Source organism: Anser brachyrhynchus, assembly GCF_964034855.1.
Source record: "Anser brachyrhynchus genome assembly, chromosome: 4".
NCBI classification, from domain to species: Eukaryota; Metazoa; Chordata; class Aves; order Anseriformes; family Anatidae; genus Anser; species Anser brachyrhynchus.
In genome coordinates, this window is record NC_137698.1 from 61,476,557 (window position 1) to 61,501,031 (window position 24,475).

Below are 24,475 nucleotides of genomic sequence, written 5' to 3' on the forward strand. Positions count from 1 at the left end.
GAATCTATTAAACCAATGTTGAATACATACGGAAAAAGGTGCTGAAAACAAGAAATAACAATGCTGCAAGAAACGGAATGAAAGAAGGAAAGATTTGTGCCTTTTTTTCTCTATTAATCTAACTTTTGCTCATTTAATAATTCTTGTTTTATGAATGAATTTCTGGCAAAAAAAAAATGCATCTGTTGCTCAAAAAATAATTTCCTCCAGACTCTCTGAAACAAAAAATCTAGAGAACCAACAAGGTATATTAATGGTCAGATCATAGGCACCTGCTTCCTAATTAATTGGGATTTCATCTCAGCTGCACCTGGGTTTGCAGGGTTTTGTTCTTATGTCTTCAGTGAGCCTGGATCTTTATGCAGGAGAAATGTGGCATCGGTAGTGCAGTGTGGTGTCTTGAAGCAGAAAATTGAAAAATATTGTCAAAATGGAAGGTAAGGAATCATTTGTGCTTAGAGGTGAGTTTACCAGTCTGTAGCTGGTAAGTAGATTGGACAGAGGGGTTGTTGATGGATACAGGTAGTGGTGAGTTGTCTGGAGGTGAAAGAAGCTTGAATTTTCACTACCTAAGGAAGGGATGAGACTAAGTCTTTCAAATCTAGTTGCTGAGTTAACATGCATTAGGTGGCTGTGGACTAGATTCCTGTGGGAAAGAAAATAAGTGATCTGTGTCACCTGCCAAAGGAAAGGCGTATTGCATATGGCTCGGCCATTTAGGCTGCAGTACTTAGTATGGGATCCCTCTAGTGCCATGAGCCCTGAGGAAGGACAGGATTGGTAATATTTTTCTCTTCAGTGCTTGGTTCTGGACTCCTGAGGTAAATTCAGACTCAGCTTAGCATACTTAACATTTAAATGATTATTGTGATGCTTTTGTTTTGTGTGAAGTTCAGAGGTGTCCTGGTGGATGCAATGACAACTGAGTTTGTCTCAGAAACCTTCCCTGGTGCCAAAGTAAAGCGCATGCTGAAGGGAAGCATAAGCCTCAGGACATCAGGCTTGGAAAGAAACATTTTCAGGAATATAATCCAGGGAAGTAAGTTATGCATATTGTGGCATAGAGAATGTTTGGGGAAAAGAAAGCAAAACTAGCAAATAAGAAGAAAGGCTGTGCAGTGTATTGATGGTGGAGCTGCAAGAGGGGGAGGAGGAATAATTTAAGGTACTGCAGCTATGTCAGGAGGGAGAGAAGCACTAGAAACATTCTGAGAATTTCTGTCTTTACCTGACTTTTACATGGAAGCTATTTTATGGTTTACCAGCTCTGGAGGGGAAAATTTAGTCTATTTAATGATATTTACAAATCTATATATGATGTTTCAATGTGGTAAAATGTCAGATATTGTGTATAATCTTAGGCTGCTCTAATTAAATTTAAATCTGCTTAAAAGTGATTTAACTAGAGTGAATCAAGCCTTCTGCAATATTTGAATATCTGTTTTAAAATGGCTATGTTCTACATAATCTGTTTATAGTTTAAGTAGAAATTTGTGTTTTTAAGTTGCCATTTCAGCGGAGACATTATCTGGAAGTGTGTATTTTCTTGTAACTGGCAAGCAAAACATAGGTGAACTGAAGATGATGCTTCAGAAGTATTTTAAATGCCTTTCCTGGCCTTACGAACACCATGGGTGTTACATGCAACTGGTCAGTTAGGAAAGTCACTATGTACTGGATTTGAACAATTTCTTGTCTGTCAGTGTTCACATACTTTATGGTAAAATTGCTTCAATCCTCTATACAGAATTGGATTTAGCCAAGGAGCAAATTCTTAGGGATCTTATATCTTGTCTAATGAAGAAGTAAAACTCTTTTGCTGGTATTATCAGATCAAAGGGCTAGACCCCCCCCCAACACACACACACACACACACACACACTTTTCCTTTTTCTCAGCAAGAAAATGTGCAAAGTTGACTGTCAGGAGTATACCGAATTGTTGGCAGTGGATCTGAGATAGAGACCATCTGACTGAAAGAAACAGTCACAGTATTCCTAACTTTGAATTTTTAACTATATATGAAAGTCTTTGCTAGTGGAAAAAGTATACTTTGTGAAGAACAAAGAAAAGGCTTTTTTCATTTATATATGGAAGAAAAAAAAAAAAAGACTGATGACAATGTTGGGGATATTTCTATTGTGTCATATGCTATTTATTTTGTATGGAGTCTTAAAACCCTGTAAAAAGGTCTTGCTATAGTGGTAAGGTATATATCTAGCTGTCTGAAAATCTCCAGAGATGTGCATGTTCATGGCAAAAAGTAAAAATAATTGCAGTGTATTATGGACTATGCTGAATTCTATAGCATTTAACAGCTCAGGCTTCACTGTTAATTCACAGTAGTTTGTTGTTGATCTTGAGTATGTTTCCATCCTTTTTCACATAATAAAAGCCTAAAAAGTGCTTATTTTCCATTTTACTTGAAAATCACTTTAAGATTAGACATGCTTCTTTTTTAAAGACTTCTTTGACATTCTAGATACACAGAGAATAATAGACTGCAACCCAAATATCCAAAAAATGGTGATCGGTAGTGTTGTTCAACCTCAAATGGCATCAAATTCAATACAGTTCATTTGCTAGTCATCTTAGTCATTTAACTCTATTATGTCCTGATTATACCAAGGTATTATTATTATATTATTTTTCTTATTGTTTTGCTGTAACTAGTTATTAAGAGCTTGGACAAACTATTACAAAACAAACAAACAAAAAAACCCTAAATATTCCAGAACTAATAATCTCTCAGAATTTCAAAATTCACATCATGTGCTATCAATGAAGGGTGCTGTGGTTCTGTAATTCTGTGCTCAGGTGTGCAACTCTTCTCTCATTCTCCTTCACAGTTAATGATTTCTGTGTAATCATTTTGTTTGACTAAAATCCCCAAATTACTAGTGAGGAAAATAATGTGCAGCATCCAAACTTAATGTTAGTTTTGGAGCTACATAGTGTCCTTCGGAAAAATTGGACAGTAACCCTGCTACATAATACTTGGAAAAATACAGATGTTATGTCGGAAATTGGAAGGATGCACATCAACTGGTAGACTTGTATGTGAGGGCAATGACGCATGCAGATGGGGAGGAGAAATGGTTCTCTTTTTTTCTGATCTCCCTCTCTTCCCCAGGCTCAGCTGGTATCAAAGGTACAGCTGTGTCTTGCTTCTGAATAAACCCATTTAATCTTCCTGGATATCCACAGAGGGCTAAGAATAATCTTGCTGTTTAGATTTGACTTTTTTTTTTTTGGTCAAATACGCACAGTCCATCAAATACACACAAATCCATCAGTCATTAAAAATTAACATCTACTGAAGCAGTATGGTATCTTAAAGAATGTGGAAATAATTGAAAGAATAGTTGAAATAAATAGTTACAGCTGCAGAGATCTTAAAACTTACTAATATTTATTTTAACATTTAATGCATAGTTACAGACTGGATTAGGGTGGACAAAAAAAAAAGTCCTACAAAGATTTTGAGTTCTATAGAAATCATTCAGAATTTATAACAAGATGATGATTCTTTTTTTCTCTGAAAAACTCTGACTTTTTTTTCAGAATAATTATTACGCAAAGTTTATTCTGGTGAGGTATGTTGCCTTAAGGGTATATGGCTGAGGCCCTCCTATCGAGTCACAAGATTCAGAAAAGACCTCTTTGCTTTCTAAACTCCTCCTCAAAAAGGAGCCTAGGTGTAGCTGGAACCAGTCCCAGTCCACAGTTTGTCTAAAGGATTATGTCTATTGCCACTTACCAAATCTTGGCAGGGATCTCAAACATGCAAACGACGTTCACTGAGACAGTTTTGCAAAGATGGGTAATTTATTAAGGCAACAGATATAACAGATTTGGAATTGCCATTGGTAAATCTACTTACTGCAATGACTCAACTGGAGTTAACAGTTCAGTGCTTTAGTTATCAATATTTTTCTGGGTAACATCTGACAGAGTCAAAGGCAAGAGTCTTACCAACAGACATTACTGCTTGAGAAGGAGAGAAGTCCAGACCCATCAATCCATCTGATAACTGGGGTTCTCGTCCTCAAAATAGAGGTTTCTGAACACCCTATTTATACTTCTGGCAGGACTCAGTCATTTATTGTGCACTGATAGGCCTTGTTGAGAGCCAAATGCATTGTTTGGTCAAAAACAAAAGGGGAGGAGGGGGTGAGGCCAATGTTCTGTACAGAGACCGGTTGCTTTCCTGGCTTTACTTTAAACAACATAGGGCTGTGAGGCTTCTGCCTCACCCCCGACATCCACCATTTGCTGTGGTGGACGGGCCTATTGTCCAACCCCCCAACATCTGTTCCGTACTTTGGCCAGATGAGCAAGATATGCATGTTAATCAACTCACATTGCTGCTCAAGCTCCTCTCAGCAATTCTCTAATGATTAATGGTCATTCAGTATTTTGACACCAACAAGCCTGGCAATATTCCGCAAGGTATGGGTTGTTTTCCAAACCTTGATAATATATTCTGTGTAAAGAGTAACCTCTCTGTATGCTTTCACAGTTTTACATTTGTCTGTATTTGCTTACTCTTTGGCTCCTACAGCAACATAAATTTGCAGGCTTCCTTGAAAATTGGCATGCTTTAGTCATTTGGAATCAAAATGTAACTTAATGAAACCTTATATTTCCTCCAAGCTGTGATTAAAAAAGGAAGAGTGTGAGAAGAAAGTTTTCATATGAAACCTTTTTTTTTTTTTTTTTAATAGTCTGCTGCAAACTTCAGTTAGATAGAGGAGTCCATAGTACCTCCCTGATTTTATTTATTTTGTCCTATGACTTTTGTCATATATATTTATCACTCCCAACTGCAAAGCCTGATGCAAGAATTGACTTATTTTCTGACTCTTTATCTTCTCCCAGAGTGACAAGTTTGCATAGCTCTGTAGACAATAAGAAGACACCTATTTTCTGTCACTACAACTCTTGCTCTATTTTAAGAGTGGAGTTCTAAAGGTCATAGCTGAACTTACTTACTCTCAGCATGACCATGGAATATATACTATTATTTTGGGCAAGTATATGTGAAGTTACAGAGATGTTTTTGTTTGTTCTTTCCTCAATCAAGTTTAACTGGAAGTCTGCTTTGCTATTGAAATTGAAAAGGAGAGAATAGCAACCTGGTGAACAGCATGATAAAGAATAATAATAACAAAGAAGCTGTATTTTGTTGATTCTCTTTTTGAGAGAGCAAAGACATAATATATATTGAAAATATAGTACAAAAACAACTTATCTCCATGCAGTATATAGACAGCCTAGATTCCCACGTGAGACCAGGAGAATCCAGACTTTTTTTTTGTTACTACCTAGGAATGCAATTTCTTTAATGTAGAGAACAACATATACTTTTATTCCACTTTCCTGTTCATAATGTACATTTTTCTGTATGAAACAGGTGGGATTTTTTTTTGAATTCTTCCAGCTTTCTTGCAACTTTGATTATTGAAGCTATAACTATACTTTTGTCTTCTTTAGAACATCAGAAATGTATGATTGGAGACAGTGTCAAGAAAGCCATATAGGACTCTTTTTTTCGTTTCAGTGCTGATGGACAGTGCTCATACAGTTAAGAACAACTGTTTTTCAGAACCTTCTATGCTCACAGTTTGTGTTTTCCCTATGCTAGATTAACCAAATAGATTACACTATGGGTTCTCAGTGCCTAAGTCTCTGTTATTAAAATATAAGCCAATTACTTCTTATACTGCCTTTGACATGGAAACCTCGTAATTTTTCATTCTTTTTATATTTCACATACTTTAATACAGTTCCCACATATCTTTCCCCTTTTATTCTCATTAAGTACAGCACCTTCTCACAGATCTTAGTTTCTAAGTTTAATAGTTTTCTAAGCAGTACTGCTGGTTAGATATTTATTTCTTTCTTTTTTTTTTTTCCCGTTAAATGTGTGATCTGCTTTTGCAGGATTTCTGTTGACACTGCATTCAAAGTGCTAAGTATAAAATGGTTTTATAAAAAATCTTTAGGTGAAACACTAAAGATTGGAAGTAACATTTTAAGAACATCTTTTCCTAAAAAAAGAGGCAATATTATACATTTTATTACATATATTTGTGTGCATGAAAATAAAAACAAGTTAGAAAACTAAGATTCAATATCCCATTATCAAAGCTAAAAAATCTGAGGAAAAAGTCATCCCAAATAATAGCAATATGCCCGCCAAGTTAATAAGGTAATGGTTAGCTTTTAGTTTATTTTAATAATCATTCTCTCATAGGTATTTGCAAAAAACTTAAGAATATTGTTCAATATATCATAAAGGCATATATTTACAAGTTTCATTACATTTGTTTCCAGGAAATTATTTAGTCACTGATTATCCCAGTGACTGTACACTTTTCTCACTGTATACACCTAAGCTCCTCTGCCAGTCATACATAAGCCCTCCTTTCTGAACCCAAGCAAAGCTGCAAAACCTACTCTCTCAACAGAATGTAATGCTCAAACTTCTGTAAAATGTGATCTACAGTGGATTCATCTTCAAAATATAGTTTAGAAAAGTTTTGTAATAACTTACTTTAGTAGCTTTTTATGTATGTAATTTAAAATAATTTATATCGGAGGAGATCTTTTATATCTGTTGCCTATATTATGCTGCATGATCTAAAATGCATAGAGTAAACATGTTCTGACTATCAGAATCAGTGACAAACTTGAGCTTCTTAGTAATTTTTTTTTCTGTCATTTGAAGAGCTAGGGAGAGACTGCTATGGATAAGGGTCCTATCTGTCCTCTGTTTCTGTGTGTATAATCCCATTGCTTTTTATGTGCTAGTTTTATTCCTTGTCTGACCATATGCTAAACAAATTCTGTTCAGTAACCTGTAAAAAACTACCTTGGCATAGAAAATGATTTTTTCCCCCTTTATGTTGATAGTTAAATAAGTTTACCATGCAATCAGGTAGGTAACAGGTCTACTAAAAGGGAGCATGCAGGGTCACAAGGTGAGAAGAGGAGGAGGAATGGAATTACCCTTTCTGCAGCAGTGAACCACTTAATCAGCTCTCTTTGCAATGTAGATAGACTCCAATTAGTGTATTGAATTTGGATGTCAAATTTGTCATGACAACTAAACTAGGCAGACTTAATACTGTTCTATAGCTCTGTAGTGTATTTTCATTCAATCTTATTTTTGACATGGCATATCTATTCCTGACTATAAGGAGGGAGTCTTTTGTATTTCAAAAATTGCTTAAGCCCTAAATATATATATATTTTTTTCATAATTCCAAGGGAGAAGATCAGAGTAGAAAGATAAACCAAAGTGGGAGCTGGCTATCTACTCACTGTTCTCTTTCATAAGGATTTTGAAGCTGGTAGAGGAGACCACCAATATGCATATTTGGTGGCAACATAAAATTAAGAAGCACAAGGAAGCAGTTAAAAACAAAGAGGATAGACTGAGATTACAAATATTACCAGACTGCAAGTGTTCTTTTTCCATAAGTGCATACTAGTTTTCACAGGAAACAAATTTGTCTTTTCTGCTTTTTCAAATTATTTTTAAAGAATCTCTAAAATCACTTTTTGAACTTTTCTGTACTAACAACATGACAGAAAAAGCTAGTAGGGATTTCAAAGAAATGATTTTTTTACTACTTTATGTTTTTTATTTAAGGATAGAATGAATAAAATCATAAAATGTTGATTCCATTACATGATACATAATGGAATGTTATAAAAATGCTCACATTATAAAGAGTTCTCACACAGTGGCAAATAAGATTTTGCCTCACTTCAATAGATTTAGCACAGGTAATAAATTTGCAGAGAGAGAAAATTGCAAAGAAAATAATTTACAACAAATAAACCTAAAAATATAACCTAAGTTGCATGTCAGCAGTTCAGGGCTGACCTAGGTTATGCAGGTTATTTCTTCTGCTTCCTTATATCAAGTTATTTGAGCAGTCTACATTTGGAATATAGCTCTTTGCTTTGGATGTGCATTATTATTATATTTAACAGTAGGATGAGTATATCAAATTTGTGTCAATAGTTCTTAAATTTCCAGTTGACTATAACCTCTCAATGATATGCTCGTTTCTTTCTCAAGGCAATCCATTGCAAGATTAGTAAAGAAAATTTCAATGTTTTTTTTTTTTCCCTCCAAGTTTTTCACCCACCCTATTGTGCACACATAATTAATATAAATGGTTGTTGAATACAAAATAGTCCTGGTTTTAACTTTGCTTTGATTAAAGAGTATTGGGGGGTATTGTAGGTATTAACATCAACAGTTCATCTCACTTTGAAACCAGTCTCTGTGAGTGGCCTGGTAATGATAAAAGCAGTTATGAAAGAACATAAAGATCATGTTACTGATGCTTCCCCAGTGTACCAGTCCCAAACGCTGTGTATCTTGGGGACCTCAGAAGTCTTTTCTCTGCTTTTAACTTGTCTGGAGGGATTTTTTTTTTCCTTTTGTTCTTTGTCTTGTAGGTTTTTTTTTAAATCTGAAAAATTGTCGTTTAGCAAGGATCTCCACATCATAACCATGTAATTAATGCACAAAGAAGATGAATTTTGTTTTAAACTTTTTACTGACTTAACACAGAAAGCTTCATAACCAGTTTCACAGGCTTCACTAGTCATCAAGCACACTGAGTGCTTAATTTCAAAAGTGTGTGAAAACAAATTAAAATTTGAGATGTTTTACTTGACAAAGCTCCACATGAAACTGGTGGCTCTAATTTTCCATGTTTTGTCACTTTTTCTATTTCTTAAAAAAAAAAAAAATCAACAACAATAAAATAAAAAAAAATAAAATAAAAAACACACAACTTACTGCTGATGATGTATCTTTGATTCCCAACCCAATGTGTTTCCAATGGGAAGGATGTTCATTTGAAAAAATATCTAGAAGCAGCAATTGCGCTATGAACTTATTTAAAAAGTACTTATTTGCACAAAGCCCACGCTATATAACTGCCAGGAGTATAAGTCCACCATCAATTTCTGACAAGTATTATAATCACTATAATGAAATGTAAGTTTAAGGTATATATTATTCTTTAGAGTGATATACGTACAGTCTGTTACCAGTATTGGAAACTAAGCTTGCTCACTAGGGGGTTACAAACTGCCAAGAAATTATTTCTTTAAAACTGTGCTTAGAGGTCTTTGTTCTGACAGTTCTTTACTTTTAATGAGCACAGAAGATTCTAGGGAAAAGCCAACAGTTTCAAACACTGCCTTTTGAGTCTCCAAGTGCTCTCCACAGTCTAGGTCGTAAAGAAATAACATATTTCATGTTCAGAGAAAATGTCTAGAATGATTTTGTTTGTTTTCTTAAAAGTCATAGGCATTGCAGACAGTGCAAACACGCAATAGCTAAAACGGCTATTTATAATGCAACTTTTCTTGAAAAATGAAGTAAAGTGTAGGAAAATAATTTTCTATGTATTCCCCACTTTACTGGATATTTTAATTCCTGCTTTGAAGATGCTGTACAAAATGTTTTTAAAGCTACCCTTTAGGAAGACACATCTTTTGCATAATGTTTGGGTAGCAAGTCTGATGTGACCTCTGCTGTATTCTGCTTTTGTAATCCTTTCTGTTTTCTTCTGCTTTCTACAATGCTTTTTGTCTACATACATATCTCACCATGACTGAGCTTTGCAGGGATATGTCTGGCAAAGTTAGAAGTAGGTGACCTCCAGGGCTGTGCTGCTGAAAATCTTTACTGTGGACTCTGTTATGCTGGGGGGGGAGAGGGGAAGAAAAGTGTTTTTTCACTTAGGAAGTAATCTGTGCCTGGGATTGCCTGCTCTGGCAAAACTGAAGCTTCGCAGCTGTCTGTCTGTGGCTTGGTTAGCAGCACTTTGTCAGCACTGCTGCATGAGCAAAACTGTTTTGGTAGATCAAGTCTACCATCTAATTGTAAGTTCTGGACTGAATATCATATCTATATTGTTCTTTCCCCCTGTTTGCCTAAACATAGATTTTTTTAATTTTTTTTCCCTCAGTTGTCCCTGTAAAATTTACCTCTCACTGCCACTAATGTTCCAGAGATCAAACACTGAGAATGTGAACTAGATGAAATGGTATCTTTTAATACACTCTCCTATTTAAACTACTACCTTACTGGTGATGAATGGCAGAAGTCAAGACTCCAGTGAGAATGGGGTCCTTACCCAGAGTAACACATTCAACATTGCTGCAAAGTTAAATTTTGATGATGTCCTGTGGCTAGTTGTTTTTTTCTGACAGTACAAAAATGAGGCAGCCTTTGAGGAAACTGAGAAGTAAATAGTACTTGCTATGCGGTTAACCTTGGGCTTATTCAGAACTACTGTAACTCATACGTGCGTCAGGGCAGGGGGCCATCACGCCTGCCACGTGGATCATTTAGTGTTTTCTTTTGGGTGAAATGTCTCCCCTGATACAGCAAAATCTGGAAATACAGGAAAATAATTTATGTTGCACCTTGAATACATCTCTGAAACCTCACTGGCAGGCATCTGAAAGTCATTAATTGTCATGAAGGTTAAAGGAGGGTTATTGGATTCTGATATATAGAACTGCAAGAGTAGTTCATTTGTCGCTCCAGGCAAGGTCCTTGTACATATTTTGTGTTACTGTGTAGAAGGGGAAGCAAGAAGAAAATAATCACTCCTGAGCAGAAATTTGACGAGGAAGTGCTGAAGTACTAAGCTGGAATAGTTATTTTTGGTGCTTTAAGATCAGTTAAATCAATTTTGCAGCTTGTCCTGGGAAAGTTCTTGAGCGACAGAACTAGAAAGGGTATTTGGGTTCTTCACCACTACGCCAGAATTGCTGTTCCAGCTAGAGTATCATTTGAAATTCTAGTTCAGAGGAAAAAAAAAAATCATCCTTCAGCTTTCAGATTATGAATTAAGGTTATGTAATTTATTCTTCAGATGAGCCAAAGATTGATTTGATAATGTATTTTGTTAATTTGGGATGTAAAATAAATATTTTTAATGTATTGATTTATCAAGTAATTCTCCCTTTGTGACCTGGTATTATTCAATTTTGATTAGTTTGTAATAATTTTTATAGTAGCTTTGTTTAATGTTGATATTTGCTCATTTATTAATTCTCAGAAAATGCATTAAGACAAAACTGATTTATTACTGCTGCTTGCACGATAGGTCAGTAACTTTAAGAATTTAACACAGTAAATTGAAGAAAATTCTAATTGACCTCAAAAGGGTCAATTGGATTGTTTTTTGGATTGGATTGTTTTAACAAGAAAATAACAATGAAAGATCAACACCGCCCTTTAGCCTCTTCCCGCTTGTAAATAAGACATTTTAATTTAACTGAAGTTAAGGATATAATAAAATCAGATATACTCCCGAGCAAAATTTCTGTAGTGTTGTATGCAAAAATCTTCGACTTGATAGAGAAATCTTCTCAACTCTTTGATTCATCTAAAATCTTAGCCTCCATACAGCTATGATTTGAGTTCAATTAACTTTTTTTTTTATGTCTCTGTGCAACTGTTTTATCGACTCATTCAAAGTATTCAAGAGATTAGTGGGGTATAATTTTTTACGTCACAGAAATATCCTAGTTTAACCTTATTCAGAGATGATTGTCTGACCTCCTTACTACCTTACACAGTCCACAAAATTTCTCTTGTAAGTCTTGCATGCTTTGTCTTTGGGCTTAATAACTCTACAACAGTAAGAATTCCTGAAGGGAAAGGATTTTACTTGTCTTAATTTTTAACCTCACTAATTCATTTTTTTGCAGGTAAGTAACTAGTCTTTCTGAAAATGTTTGGATACTTAGCTATAACATTTCCCACTCTCCCTTTGCTTTCCTATACTGTAGTTTCTATCATACTTTAATGTTTTCTTCCTGGTGGTGAGCTCTGTTAGCTAACGGAACCATATTTATGAGCGTGTTATGAGTCACTGTCAAGTTCACGCATAGTTTATGGTCTAAGTTTTTTGGAATGTTGCAAACAGAGTAATACCTTAGACATAACTTAATTTACAAGTATTCAGCTGTCTGAATCATGGTACATATTAATGATAAAACAGAGTAAAATCAATGTGTTTCCCTTATCATAACCCATTTTTTTCTTGATGTTTGAGTTGTTTCAGACTGATGTGTTTACTTACTAGAATTTGCTCCTGAATGGGAAGCATCACCCTCCGATGTGTTCGGTTTTATCCTTTCTCATCTGTTCTTTGTCATCCATTTTCATGTGCTATGCTATGATGAGCATTGGTATTATGGGATGTCATACACTGTGTTTGTATGGTGACAAGACTTGTGCAGCATGACATATTAAAAATGTGGTGCCTGCAAATAATGTTTGACTTTAAAACTGGAAAATACAGTTAAAAAAAATAATGGGGGAGAGAGGGGCACAACTATACTTTACTTTTAGTAACGAAATACTTTTTTTTCTGATTTTTCTTTTTATAAGAGTTAGATTAGGTTCTGCCAGTCCCTGCTTCCCAGTTTTCACAAACTATATGAAAACCTGTAAAAAAAAAAAAAAAAATTATTCTTACTATTCCACAATTTAAAAGTATGTAGCCACATCTGATTTTGTTCATGCATTTGTTTGATCACCAAACATGGGAAAAGGAAAGGAAGAGAAAAGAATTTATATATATAAATTTATATATATGTAAATAACTAGACTAGTTGAAATGCAAACATAAAATTCCTGTCAATACTATAGGATTTAGAGAGGATTTAGTACTCTATATATTTTCTACCTATTCTTGCTATCTTGCTGTTTTATTCTCTTCTGTGAATGTCTCCTGTCTTTAGTTCTGTTTCTGTTTTTTGTTTATTTTTTTAAAGATTCCCCTAAAATGTCCTATTCTGGTTTCCATTCTCTTGATATAACACTTCCCATCTATGAGTGCTTAATTTACTAATTAAAGTACTAATTCCTTCTCTAATGTATGTATTATTAGCTGTGATCTTGCATAAAATATTTTTTCTTGGCTTTCCCATGTGTTTTTCAGTGGCCACTTTTAGTCTCATATTTCATTTATCTGATTATTTGAAGTTCATTTACAGGACTGTTTTCTTTCTCAAGGGAAAAGGTTTAATTTATGACTTCTACATCACATACTGAAAATATGGCTTGTTTTATTGCCATCAATCTAAAGAGTACCTACTGCATCCAAATCAGCTGTTGGAGCAGTAAATTTTGCGAAGTGATCTTCCTTGGTTACTTACTGTTAAATGGTCCTTTTAACATCAGTCTTTAAAAACTAATAATAATCCATTAATTTTTTTTTTTTTTACCTTTTGTAATGACAGTTTATTTTCTAATTATTGGGGGAAAAAAAAACAACAACTTATATTTAAAGACTCTAACACAGCTTTCCAAACGACAGCAGCTTTCCATTGGTAACTGTAGCTATAATACGTATATCAGTATCAGTCTGAGGGAAGATTAGATGGGGAACTATGAGTCTTGCACTGACTGAGGCCTGCCTGTTTTTTTCCTTAGCTTAATGGACATTAAATATCATTTGGGATAGAATTTTTTTTTTTCTTTCACCTGCTCAGAACTTGGAGGAAAATACCAAGAATACCCGCAAATATCACCTGCCTTAATGAGCTATTGTATATTTTAAGGACTTGTAAAAAGGTAGGGAAAAAATACCAGTTAATAGTTCTAGGAAAACCACCTAAGGGTTGCAATAAAATATATATATTTAAAAAGCAGAGCCAACACAAGACTAAGATCGATACGGATATGGACTGATTAATAGCGTACACAAAACAAACAAAAAAATAGGTCCCCTTGAAGTGCTACCTCTCTTCGTTTTAAAATGTCTTAATTATTGATCCCAATAGATTTGCTGTTTTTGTTTCCCTTTATCGTAAGGGAACACTGATATATCCATTCCATTTTTGGAATCTGAGACAATACATTCATATCTTCCTCTGGTGTTAGTTCACAAATAACTGCTGTTTAGTAACTTGAAAAAGTTTCCATTTGCCCTTCACAAGTCAGTGAGCTGTAAACACTGAAGTAATTGAGCCACCCACATTCTGGTCTGCAGGTGATATGAGTGATGTATTTTATTAGCATTTAATTAAGTTGCAAATGTTATGCTGAACTGAATTTCTGGCATAAGCTGAATAACTGGATTAAACAACAAACTTGTTTAAAAGCAGTAAATTTAAAGATTTTTGAGTAATCTAGAAAAATACACTCTTCAGCTCTTGAAGCTATACTCTGCTGCTTCAAAAAATAAAAAAATAAATCTTTATCCCTTAACAAATGCTGAAATTTGTGGCTTATGCAATATTAACTTCACACCTTCCTAGTTTAGGTTAATGGCATTTGATTATAACAATGAAGATTAAGTGGATCTCATTCATTCTGTAGTAGTAAAGAGATAATATTCACTTGGAACAACAGCAATTGACTAAAATTTATATTTGAAATTATTGCAGTGAGATTCAAGAAGGTATAATACTTTCAGGTTATTAAAAAGTTGATTCTATTTCAGTTTGGGGAGCGCTGAAGGATTTGCCTTATTCGTATTTTCTTATTTGGATACATGCCTTGGGAAGTCTAACAATACAAGAGCTATTTTATATGACTTTGTTTAGAACTGAGTATTTCCAATTAGAATTTATAGTTGTCAATAGAAAATGCAGACTGCTGCAGAGAATGCCATGGCCAACTTGAAAGAGTATTCTAAAGGGCAATGGGAGGCTGAAGGGCTCCAGCGTTGCACTGTGTGGTTAAGGGATGTCATGAAGAAATGTGGAAAAATGCAAGTTTTCTGGCTGAAGAACAATGACGAGTTAAAAGACCATGTGTGTGTGCATGTGTAACACTGTGTTTCCATCTAGACTTTTTTCTTTTGTAAGAATAGGAACCAAAACCAAAACAAAGTGTTTGCTTTGGGGAAGCAAACAACTTCAACTGCCTTCTTGCAGCTTTGCTAAGCTGAAAACCTGTACTTGGTTGGTTTCTGTAAGTATTGTTTCCAAAATGTTAAATATTTGTGGATTTTTTTTATCAGGATGAAGCCCTACTGAGTATTTTCTCTATTTGTTTTCTTTTTCTCTGTTCGGTTCTGTTCTATAGAAAGTGCATAGCTACAGAGTCAATATTTGAAAATGGCTCTGAAAATGCGGAAATTACAATTTCTCGTACTTAAGTGGTTTTAAAAATTGTAGTGTTTAATTTCATAGTGAATTCTCTGGATAACTGGAACAATTTTTTTCATCTGAGTATTCATGAGTTGTACAGTCATGTGACTTGTAAATGGTATTAATGAGGACTACTAGATAGCCTGTACATGTGCAAACAAAGGTCTAGTATTTTAAAGTGCTTTCCCTTTATTTATTCTAAAATGAAATCCCTTTTAAAGCAGTCTGATTGTTCAGACCTGAATGCTTAGCACTTCTGAGAACAACTAGCTCCTTAATGCTGTCTGTATTTGGCGAAGAGAATTTTGAGTAACTCCAAAACCTTTTCAGAAAAGAAGTTTTAAATCATAGTAGTGTGCAAATCTATACTACATGGTAGAATACTAGGGTGATATGAAGTCTTTTTTTTTTTTCTTCAGTAAAGCTATGGTAATTATTATGTGCTTTCAGGCTCCAATCACAAGATTGCTGATTGTGCTTGGGAATAGATTTAAAATTCCAGATTGCACTGTGGCAACCCAGCAGTCACTGGTTTTAAATAAATACCAATATGTGAAAGAAGCACAATAAATGCTGACAGAAGCTAGGTTAATTTGTTTGCAGCTTAGTTACATATTTGAGATTACCTCTTTCTAAGAAATCCAGGATCTAACTGAAATCTGTTCATTTTCTGAAAAGTTAAAGTACAGTAGGGGGGTGGAGTGAGGAAAAACGTGCTTTTTTTCTCAGACCTTTCTAGAGCAGGCCAGCTCTGATATTAAGGAGCAATCATAATCTGATTCAACATCTGTTGAGGACAAAGGAGAGATGCATGACAGTTTAATGGACCCAGGGTTGGGTTGGAACAAGATGGCTATTATGTCTCCAGACTCATTCATTCTGATTTGATTAGTGTGGTTTTGTTGTTGTGTGTGTTTAAAACTGGATGGTTATCAATTAATAACTACATTTAGATCTGCTAGCTTCAAAAAGATTGTTGAAAAGCTATTAGAGAGTAATAATTGTTAAGCTCTATTGTCATATAATTATGAAGGCAGTGGCAAACTGAAACACATTTTGCTTTCTGAATAAATTTCTATAAGATTATATTTGCTGTTCTTGTGTGAGCAGTTTTTACAGCAACTATTGCTAACTGTAGCTAGTTGTTGATATTTTGTTTAGTTCAGTAGCCTGAAAATATGGGAATTCATGAAAATATTATTTACCTTAAATTCTATGTCCTATTATACATCATCTTAACTGCTTACTGCAGTAAGAGCTTTTCTCACTGTATAAAATAATTTCTCTAGAAATGGCCATAAAACTGAATATCACATGTAAACCCTCCTTCATGATGGTGTTAGATCATATATTCTAAGACAAATCAAGAAAGAACATATCATGAAGCAACCAGTAAGCATTTAGAAACAGAATTGGCATCTAAACTTCAAAACCTAATATTTTATTAGGTAGTTTGGTAACACTTTTTTTCTATATGTTCCTTCCCATTTTTTGAAGTTGCTTTAAGGCTCAGAAGGAAAAGTGTGTTAGCACTTGATCTTTTCAAGGAATTGTTATTTATATGTTAATAACAAGCTTTTTAGTACACTCCACAGCTAGTGCTAAAAAGGTTTCAATATATTCAAACAGGCAGGGAACTCTGAAAATTACAAAATCCATTTTAATTATTGTGTTATAAAATGGGAATTATTAACTGGGTTACAACCAGCAATTTCTGTGCTTATAATTCTTTTCAAAAACTCAGGAACGTGACCTGAGCGAAACAGAAGAGAGGAGGAAGATTTGGGAAATGCAGTAGATGGAGGTCTTAAGTACCTGTTATTATTGCTGGTGAACGAAAGGGACAGAGTTCCATAAAAGGGATGCAACACTGGGTACTAAAGTCTACTCATCTACACAGAAATGGTTCTGAGTCATCTGGAGTAGTTTGATAGAGTAAGAGACGTCACAAACTTTAGATCTTTTAGTATTGGAACAGGAATAAAGTAAGGGATGGGAGGAAAACATCACAGAATTGAAGGGGTTGGAAGGGACCTCAAAAGATCATCGGGTTCAACCCCCCTGCCAAAGCAGGTTCCTTAGAGCAGGCTGCCCAGGTAGGTGTCCAGATGGGCCTTGAATATCTCCAGAGAAGGAGACTCCACAACCTCCCTGGGCAGCCTGTTCCAGTGCTCCGTCACCCTCACTGTGAAGAAGTTCTTTTGCATGTTGGTGCAGAACTTCCTGTGCTCTATCTTGTGGCCATTAAAAAATCAAAGCAACAGATGACATTCTGTCACTATACACTTTTCCAGTACTTTCAGTAAAGGGCAAAAAGAGATGGGCAGCTGTCATAGTTGTTTTGGATCTCCAGATTTTCAGTTCCAAGGGAATACAGTCTTGGACTACAATGCTGTATTCATGTGAAGTGACATCCAAGTTTATATTATAAATGAAAACCTAATCATGAAACACTTTTGAGGGAAGTATCTTGAAATACACTCCATTAGTTAAAGAAAATTGTTGGTTTTTTTTTTTTCTTCTGCTTCTCTCTAGTGTTATCTTCTTTTGTGGCTCTACTATATATCTTTTTGTCTTATAAAGACCTTTTTACTTCAGCAACCTGTTTTCCATAGGCATGCCAATCTGTCTTTTAATCTGCTGCACTAGGAACAGTTACAGAACTGCCAGAAGTGACAGCAGTTCTTTTAATCGTGCTTCTCAAATTATGTACTGTTTACCCTATACAGCTTCACAAAGTAGAAAACTCAATAAGGATCGGGGTTTGTTGAAATACTTCATCTAGTATGTGTTTACCTTCTCACTTACAACTATATAGGAAAATGATATCTAGGTTACATTTACAGATTACCATAAATGCTACATTGAAATTTTAGTGACCATAACTTATAAATTTCTCTATGTGGAAATGTATTCTTCTCCTAACAGTGTCATCATTCTTCTCATGCTTTTTACTGACTGTAACAAGGCTCTTAAGAACATGCAATCAGACAGAATCAATAAGCTCTGCTTGAAGGTTTGCTGCTACGTGGTGGCAGAAGGCTGATTTATTTAGCTAAACTCTAAGTGCCACATGTGGCTGGATGTTTTTCTTGCATGGAAAACAGAATTTGCACTGGGCCAGATGGTAAGTCAGCAGCAACCTGGTGTACCTGTATAGAGTACTTGAGGGAAGAAGCACTTTCTCCTTTGCATAGCTCATTAAATTACTATTTTATGCAGGAGATGAAATTGCTGGGAGTAATGGTTTCTACCAAAAAAAAAAAGTGAATGTGTATAGTCATGCCTCACAGCAAACTTTAATGTACTATGAACAAGAGAGGAGTCAGCAAAGTTCAGATGAACACTGTATTGCATGTCATTCCCTGAACTGCTCATTGAATGGAATGACTGTGTTGTACCTTACATCTAAGCTGCTTGAAAAAAAGTCTTTGCTGTTCTCACAAGTAAATGACAGAAACTGAAATGCTTAAATGTACAAATGCTAAACAAAAGTGATTATTCTCTGTTATGGTTAACCAGCAATTTTAAAATGGTATTGTGCTTTAAATGTGGTTAGTTGCTTTGCCTGCTGCTTTATTGCTTCAACATAAAAACATCCAAGAGGCAAAACCTCCAATTCAAATATCTGGGTTCATAGAAACAACAAAAAATCTTCCAATAAAATTTTAAACCTCAATCAATATAATTCTACAGAAAAATGAGTTCTTTTAATGCAGGAGTCTTTTGTGGCTTGTCCTTTTTGGTTTTGCCAGTAAATTAGGTTGTTTTTGTTGTTGTTGTTGTTTTCCCCTTCATCAATGAAATATCATGTATTCCAATTTTGATGTTGTTCCAAAACATGGTTCAATAAGATGTGCTGAGGATTACTGAGGCTCCATCTGTTCTCAACATGAGTAGGAGATACTACAGATGATAGTGAGCAGATATATCCCAACTATTACAGTCATGCTCAAAAACAGTGAAATATTGTATTGAAAAAGCGAAAACATTTTAGTTTTACACAGCTTTCTCCTATGTTTGCCAGACTCTATCTATATCTGATTATCAGGTATCTGAAAATGATTTTACCTCTTAGCAGTCTCTGAAGTCTATTTTTTTCTTGAAATTAATGTTGTGCACAGCCCAAGACAGAAGTCCAAATTTCACATCCAATCCTGTATATGTGATATCTTACCTATGAATTTATGCTCACACTTCTTCTTCTGCCGTAATAAATTTTTACAGGTTTTCTGTATTTTGGATTGATTTTTTTACTTCTCAAGTGCAGAAAGAACCAACACACCAGCCAGACAACCTAAAACTTCTTATTTGTCACTGCATTGGATGCTCTGAAGTTCTTTGAGTGCAGGAGGGGTTTGAATGCAGGTCTGTCTTAGAGGAATGTCTTCAGATGCACCAATACAGACTGAGAGGAGAGATAGGGTCCGCTCTAGTTTCAAAAATGTAGCACCACAGTCTTTATGAGAACAGATTATGTTGCAAAAGTCAAAAAGTACCTTTAACATTTCAAATACATGTGTGATATTTGTGTCAGGATTTCATTTGTCTTTACATGTATTAAACATCTCAAAATTGAGGTGAATTTGAAACGCATGCTGGCATAGCCAGCATGGCTGGAGTGTGAGTGACCCAGTAGTTGTGAGCACAGGCATGCAAATCTTGTCCACTCCTTTCCCTGTGGTCCCAAGATGGGGAAGCCACAGTGCCTGGCATGCACTCGAGCACACAAGACTGGTTTGTTTCCTGCTGGGTTCGCTCTTGAGAGATGAATTCAAAGTGGTGCAGGTGTAATGAATGATCTAGGGCCACAGGGGAGACAAAGCATCTCATACAAGAGGAGACTGAAAGAAGCTGATCCCTTTAGTATAGCAAAACAGAAAGCAGGAGCAAGATACGATCGAGAGGAAGAAAAAATAGTATATAAAGTAAATGGTAAAGTTGGCACAAGTGACAGGTTAAGCTAAGTGTGAGTCAGTGAGACAGTTCTCCAATAAGAGCAGGAAGAGTGATTCTTGATGAGTGGGATTTAATATAGTTTTTAATATTAATAAACTTCACATTCAGTATGATCATGTAATTAATTTTGACTTTTTTTCTGAAGCTTTATTCTGAGGTTCAGGATATAAATGTTCACAAAAAAAAATAGTAGTCTGATGCTTTACAAACCTTAACTTTGATTTTATATAAAATACTAACTAGTAGCAGATTTCAGTCTGTAGGCATGTCGACTGTGGTCATTGTCTGAGTAATCATGCTTCCCTATTTCTTTTTAGTGTTATTTTAGCTCTAGAAATGAAGGAAATATGAGAAGTGTTATTATTTTATAAAGGAGTTAACTACATTATGTCCTTTCACCTTGATCATTATGAACACATCCTTAAAGTGAGCTGTTGTGGCCAACCCAGCACCAAGAAAGTCAAAGCTGTGGCATCCCTTCCAACCCAAGCTAATCAAAAATTCTATCTATGGAATATCTGGCCCTTTTTTTCTAAGAACCTGGATCTTACAAGAGACAGTGGTGATTTGTAGCGCCACATTGTAAGATCCAATCATTTAAGTCATTAATTTCTTTCGTTATGATATTATAACACTGGTAACTGCTTATTTCCTTCAGTGTAATTTAGATAAGTATGTCAGTAGTTGGTCTCCTCTTGCTTTAATCTGTTTTTAACTCTTTGAGACTTTTGAAATCAACTTTAAAGACATAACAATAATATATAAAAAAAAAAAAACTCCATTCCAAACTTAACGCTTTAAATGCTTTTTATTTACTTATTTATTCTCAGTAGGTACTTTTTCTTGATTTTTTTTTTATACAAAGATCTAACTTTGTAAAATACATTTTATTTTATTTTATTTTTTTAAGTTTGATCATGACTTCCTTCCAGTTTTACATTTGAATAAAAACCACACAACTTTAGGCATATGCATGGGCTTGTAAGTACCAAAATTTAATTGTCTAATTCTGCAGACTTCTAAATAATCTATTACTGTTCCAACTGAACACTTGAGTAGAACCTTAGCTTTATTTAAAATAAAGAAATATACAACATAAAGAAATTGGAGAGTCTTAGCATGTTCAAAAGTTAATATTGTACTGAAATTCATTTTTTTCAGTGTACTGTGGGGTTTAACTCAGTTGGAACCACCTTTTCTTGAATGATGTATTTCTTATTGTTTACTTGATAGCGTTTAAGCTGAATGATAAAACTGCAGCATCAATATACTTTTTTCTAAACTTGTAAAAGAAATGTTTTCTGACATTAAAGGAAAACTTTTTTCTTTCTAATAATTATATTAGAGCTAGGAACAGTTACAAGTTCTAAACAGGTGCTGTAGGTAATATTATATGGATAGTAAAGAAAATGTACTGGAACAGATTTTGAAACAGTGATTGCAAAGCATTATTATGACCTTCAGATGATATTTTGAAGGAGAAATATCTCTTAGTTGAGATAAAGAATAAATGCAATTATTTTATACTGCTATTTAAAAACTCTTTAGTCATTAAGAGTTTTTATATAAGTGTATATATCTTACAACTCTGTGATTATTATTCCTTTCTCAAAATTTGGATAAATTGTATTAAGATGCTTTAATGTTTGAGTGTGTATGTATATGTATGTGTGTATATAGAGGGATTTGTCTTAACTGCAGTTTTGCATCATTTATCTTGCAGTCTTAAGAGAAAAAAGCCACTTGAAGAGTGTGAGTGTCCCATTATATAAATAGTGTTCACAAGTAGATGGCATCTATAGATCTGTGTCTTTTATAGTGTTATTTATAGCTTCAGTGACCAGTCGAGCCACTTCTAAATGCAAATAATATTTTTGAATTTGTGACTGTAATCCCATGCTTACACAAGCTGTACTATATATTTACTAGTTAATGTAAGAATGAGGACAAGACCTGGAGCTCCAACCTTCTCTTGGGAAACACAGTGAAAATCCAAGAATTTATGTACATCGTCAAAAGATTTGATTTTGCTTATTGGATTTATCAGTTTTATAGAATCTGTGTACGTTTTCCTTATTCACATGACGTTAGGAGTGCACTATGAATTAAAGGAGCAGAACAGCACAGGTAGGAACAGCACATCGTTTCCTCTCCTCCTCCTCCACTCCCCCCCCCCCCCCCCAATATTGGCAAAAAACCTTATTCACTTATTCAATCTGAAAATTGACTTGGCTATTTTTGTGAAAGTACCTTTTTAAAAATATATATATATCATTCACTGTGCTCTTACTGGTTTGCTTAGCAAAAGCAAAAACAAGGGTCTTAGCATTACTGATTAGAAATAGTCACATACATTCACACATCTGGAAATTAATAGGTACAGATAAGCAATATAGTGTAAAGGAGGCTATGTAAAAATTATTTGGAAATTTGTAGACAAAAATGTGGGACAGGAAGCTACCATTCCAAGACCATAAGTCTTTAATATGCTGTTCTGGGAGTTCTGAAATGAGTCAATAAACCAAAACCAAGAATAGAAATGATTAAAACTGATATTTAAAAAAAAAAAAGCTTCTTGCTGTTATTAGGAAGAATCATATTAGTAACCAGGTAAGAGAATTAGAACGCATGGAATCCATGAAAGACTGACTTAAATGTTTTGCAATATAATGGACATTCGTTTCTATATCTCTTTTCAGACAATTCAAATAATTCAAAACCAATAAAGGTTATTTTGTTGTTGTTGAAAGAATGAGAGAGATCTGCTTTCATTGTGTTGTATTAAATTCCAGTTTAACGTGTTTGTTCTTGTTTCACTACTGAAATGGCCTGTAGAAATTACTGGAAAAATAGAATTTCCAAAGGAAGGAATGGAATTTCAACTGGATTTTGTTTTGGTATGATAACAGATAGTGGCTATGGTTTTGTAGTTACAAAGGTACAACAACTCTTCTTTGACCTACTGTTTCTTACCTGTGGGTTTCTTCACAGTTATCATCTCTGCAAATGTCTACAGAAGAAACATTGTTAGAAAAAATCTGATTCTCATAGTAAAAATCAGGAGGCGTGAGTACTTTAGTCCCATTGAATGCAGTAAAGAGATTACGCTTGCGAAAATAACTCTGGAAGACAGGAAATCACTTCTGTTTTTATTAAACTAGAGTGGACAAGTGAGAGAATGAAGCAGCACAGGAACCTTTGAAGGTAATGAGCTTGTATTCCTCCTTTTTTCCCTGCTGGATGGCAAACACTTCAAAACAGTGGACAACAAAATTACATTTATTTAATGGCTCTAACAAATGAAGGAAAATACTTTCCTACAGTAGTTCTTAAGTTCTTACTTTCTAATGTTGATGTTAGTAATTTATGTTTGTCAAATATTGATGACTTGGGCGAGGAGCAACTAGGGAGTTATTTTTACGTGCATTGAGAACTTTCCCTTTGCATTTCATCTTAAGATTATGTAATAACTATAATTAGCTGGCAGTTCTTGTAGTGTTGCCAAATATATAAATGTGTTGTCTTATGAACGTGCTGTTGATTCCAGTCTGTTTTGGTCAGGACAGCTTTTAATATTAGTTTCAGTCACACACTTGACTTATTAAGTAGCAAACTACATCATCTTGTTACTTTCTGGAATAAGAATTATCTTGCACGTACATCTTAAGCCTTTACAAGTACTTTAAATACAATCAAACACTTGGTCCTGCTACTCTATTATGATCTTGTAATGTAGATGATCTGTGAAGATCATTGTAAGACATGTGAATGAGACAGTTGTAATTAAATTAAAATCTGTGATTTTCTTTGAAAATTAGAAGTTCTTTGTAACAAAAAGTGCATCTTGACCTATCCCTTTATGTAGGCTGAAAGAAAAAAAAAAAAAGGCAGATTAATAGTGGTTCTTAAAAAATTTAGAAGTGCAGAACACTTTGTACCGAAGCATTCTATGAAATTATTTGGATAGATGCTTGATCCTGCAGCTCATCAGTTCAGGCAGCAATATGTCTGCATTGTGCTCTCCAAGCAGCTTTTAAAAGTCTACCAATGCATCCAGGAATAAGATTCATCCTCCAGTTCTGTGCTTGTGTTCTTTTCTGTCTTGGGGTAGACAAGATTGTAAGGCTATCTGAAAGTGTGCATGAACCTGAAGTACTATATCAAGAAACTTATAGTTTGGGTTGGTGGACAATGAGAAGGCTTTTTAAAAATAAAAAGAAACAACATCAACAAAACACATTTTGCATTTGGATGACCAGGCTTAGAGGGAGCCTCTACATGGAGCACTACATGAATCTATCCTTTCACAGCTTTATCAATAACTTGGAAGGAGTACAAAGAAGTCCACTGTTTGGAG

The 24,475-nt window shown here is 34.6% G+C and overlaps 1 protein-coding gene and 1 long non-coding RNA gene across 10 annotated transcripts in view; one reads left to right on the forward strand and one right to left on the reverse strand.

Moving 5' to 3' along the window:
• Positions 1-23,322, reverse strand: part of LOC308194699 — a 39,344-nt gene extending 16,022 nt beyond the window's left edge. Inside the window, exon 1 of the long non-coding RNA XR_013950811.1 lies at positions 31-23,322. This is a non-coding gene — a long non-coding RNA (uncharacterized lncRNA). The remainder of the gene's footprint in view (positions 1-30) is intronic.
• Positions 1-24,475, forward strand: part of KCNIP4 (potassium voltage-gated channel interacting protein 4) — a 436,947-nt gene that overhangs the window by 272,721 nt on the left and 139,751 nt on the right. The gene's annotated exons all lie outside the window — the stretch shown is intronic.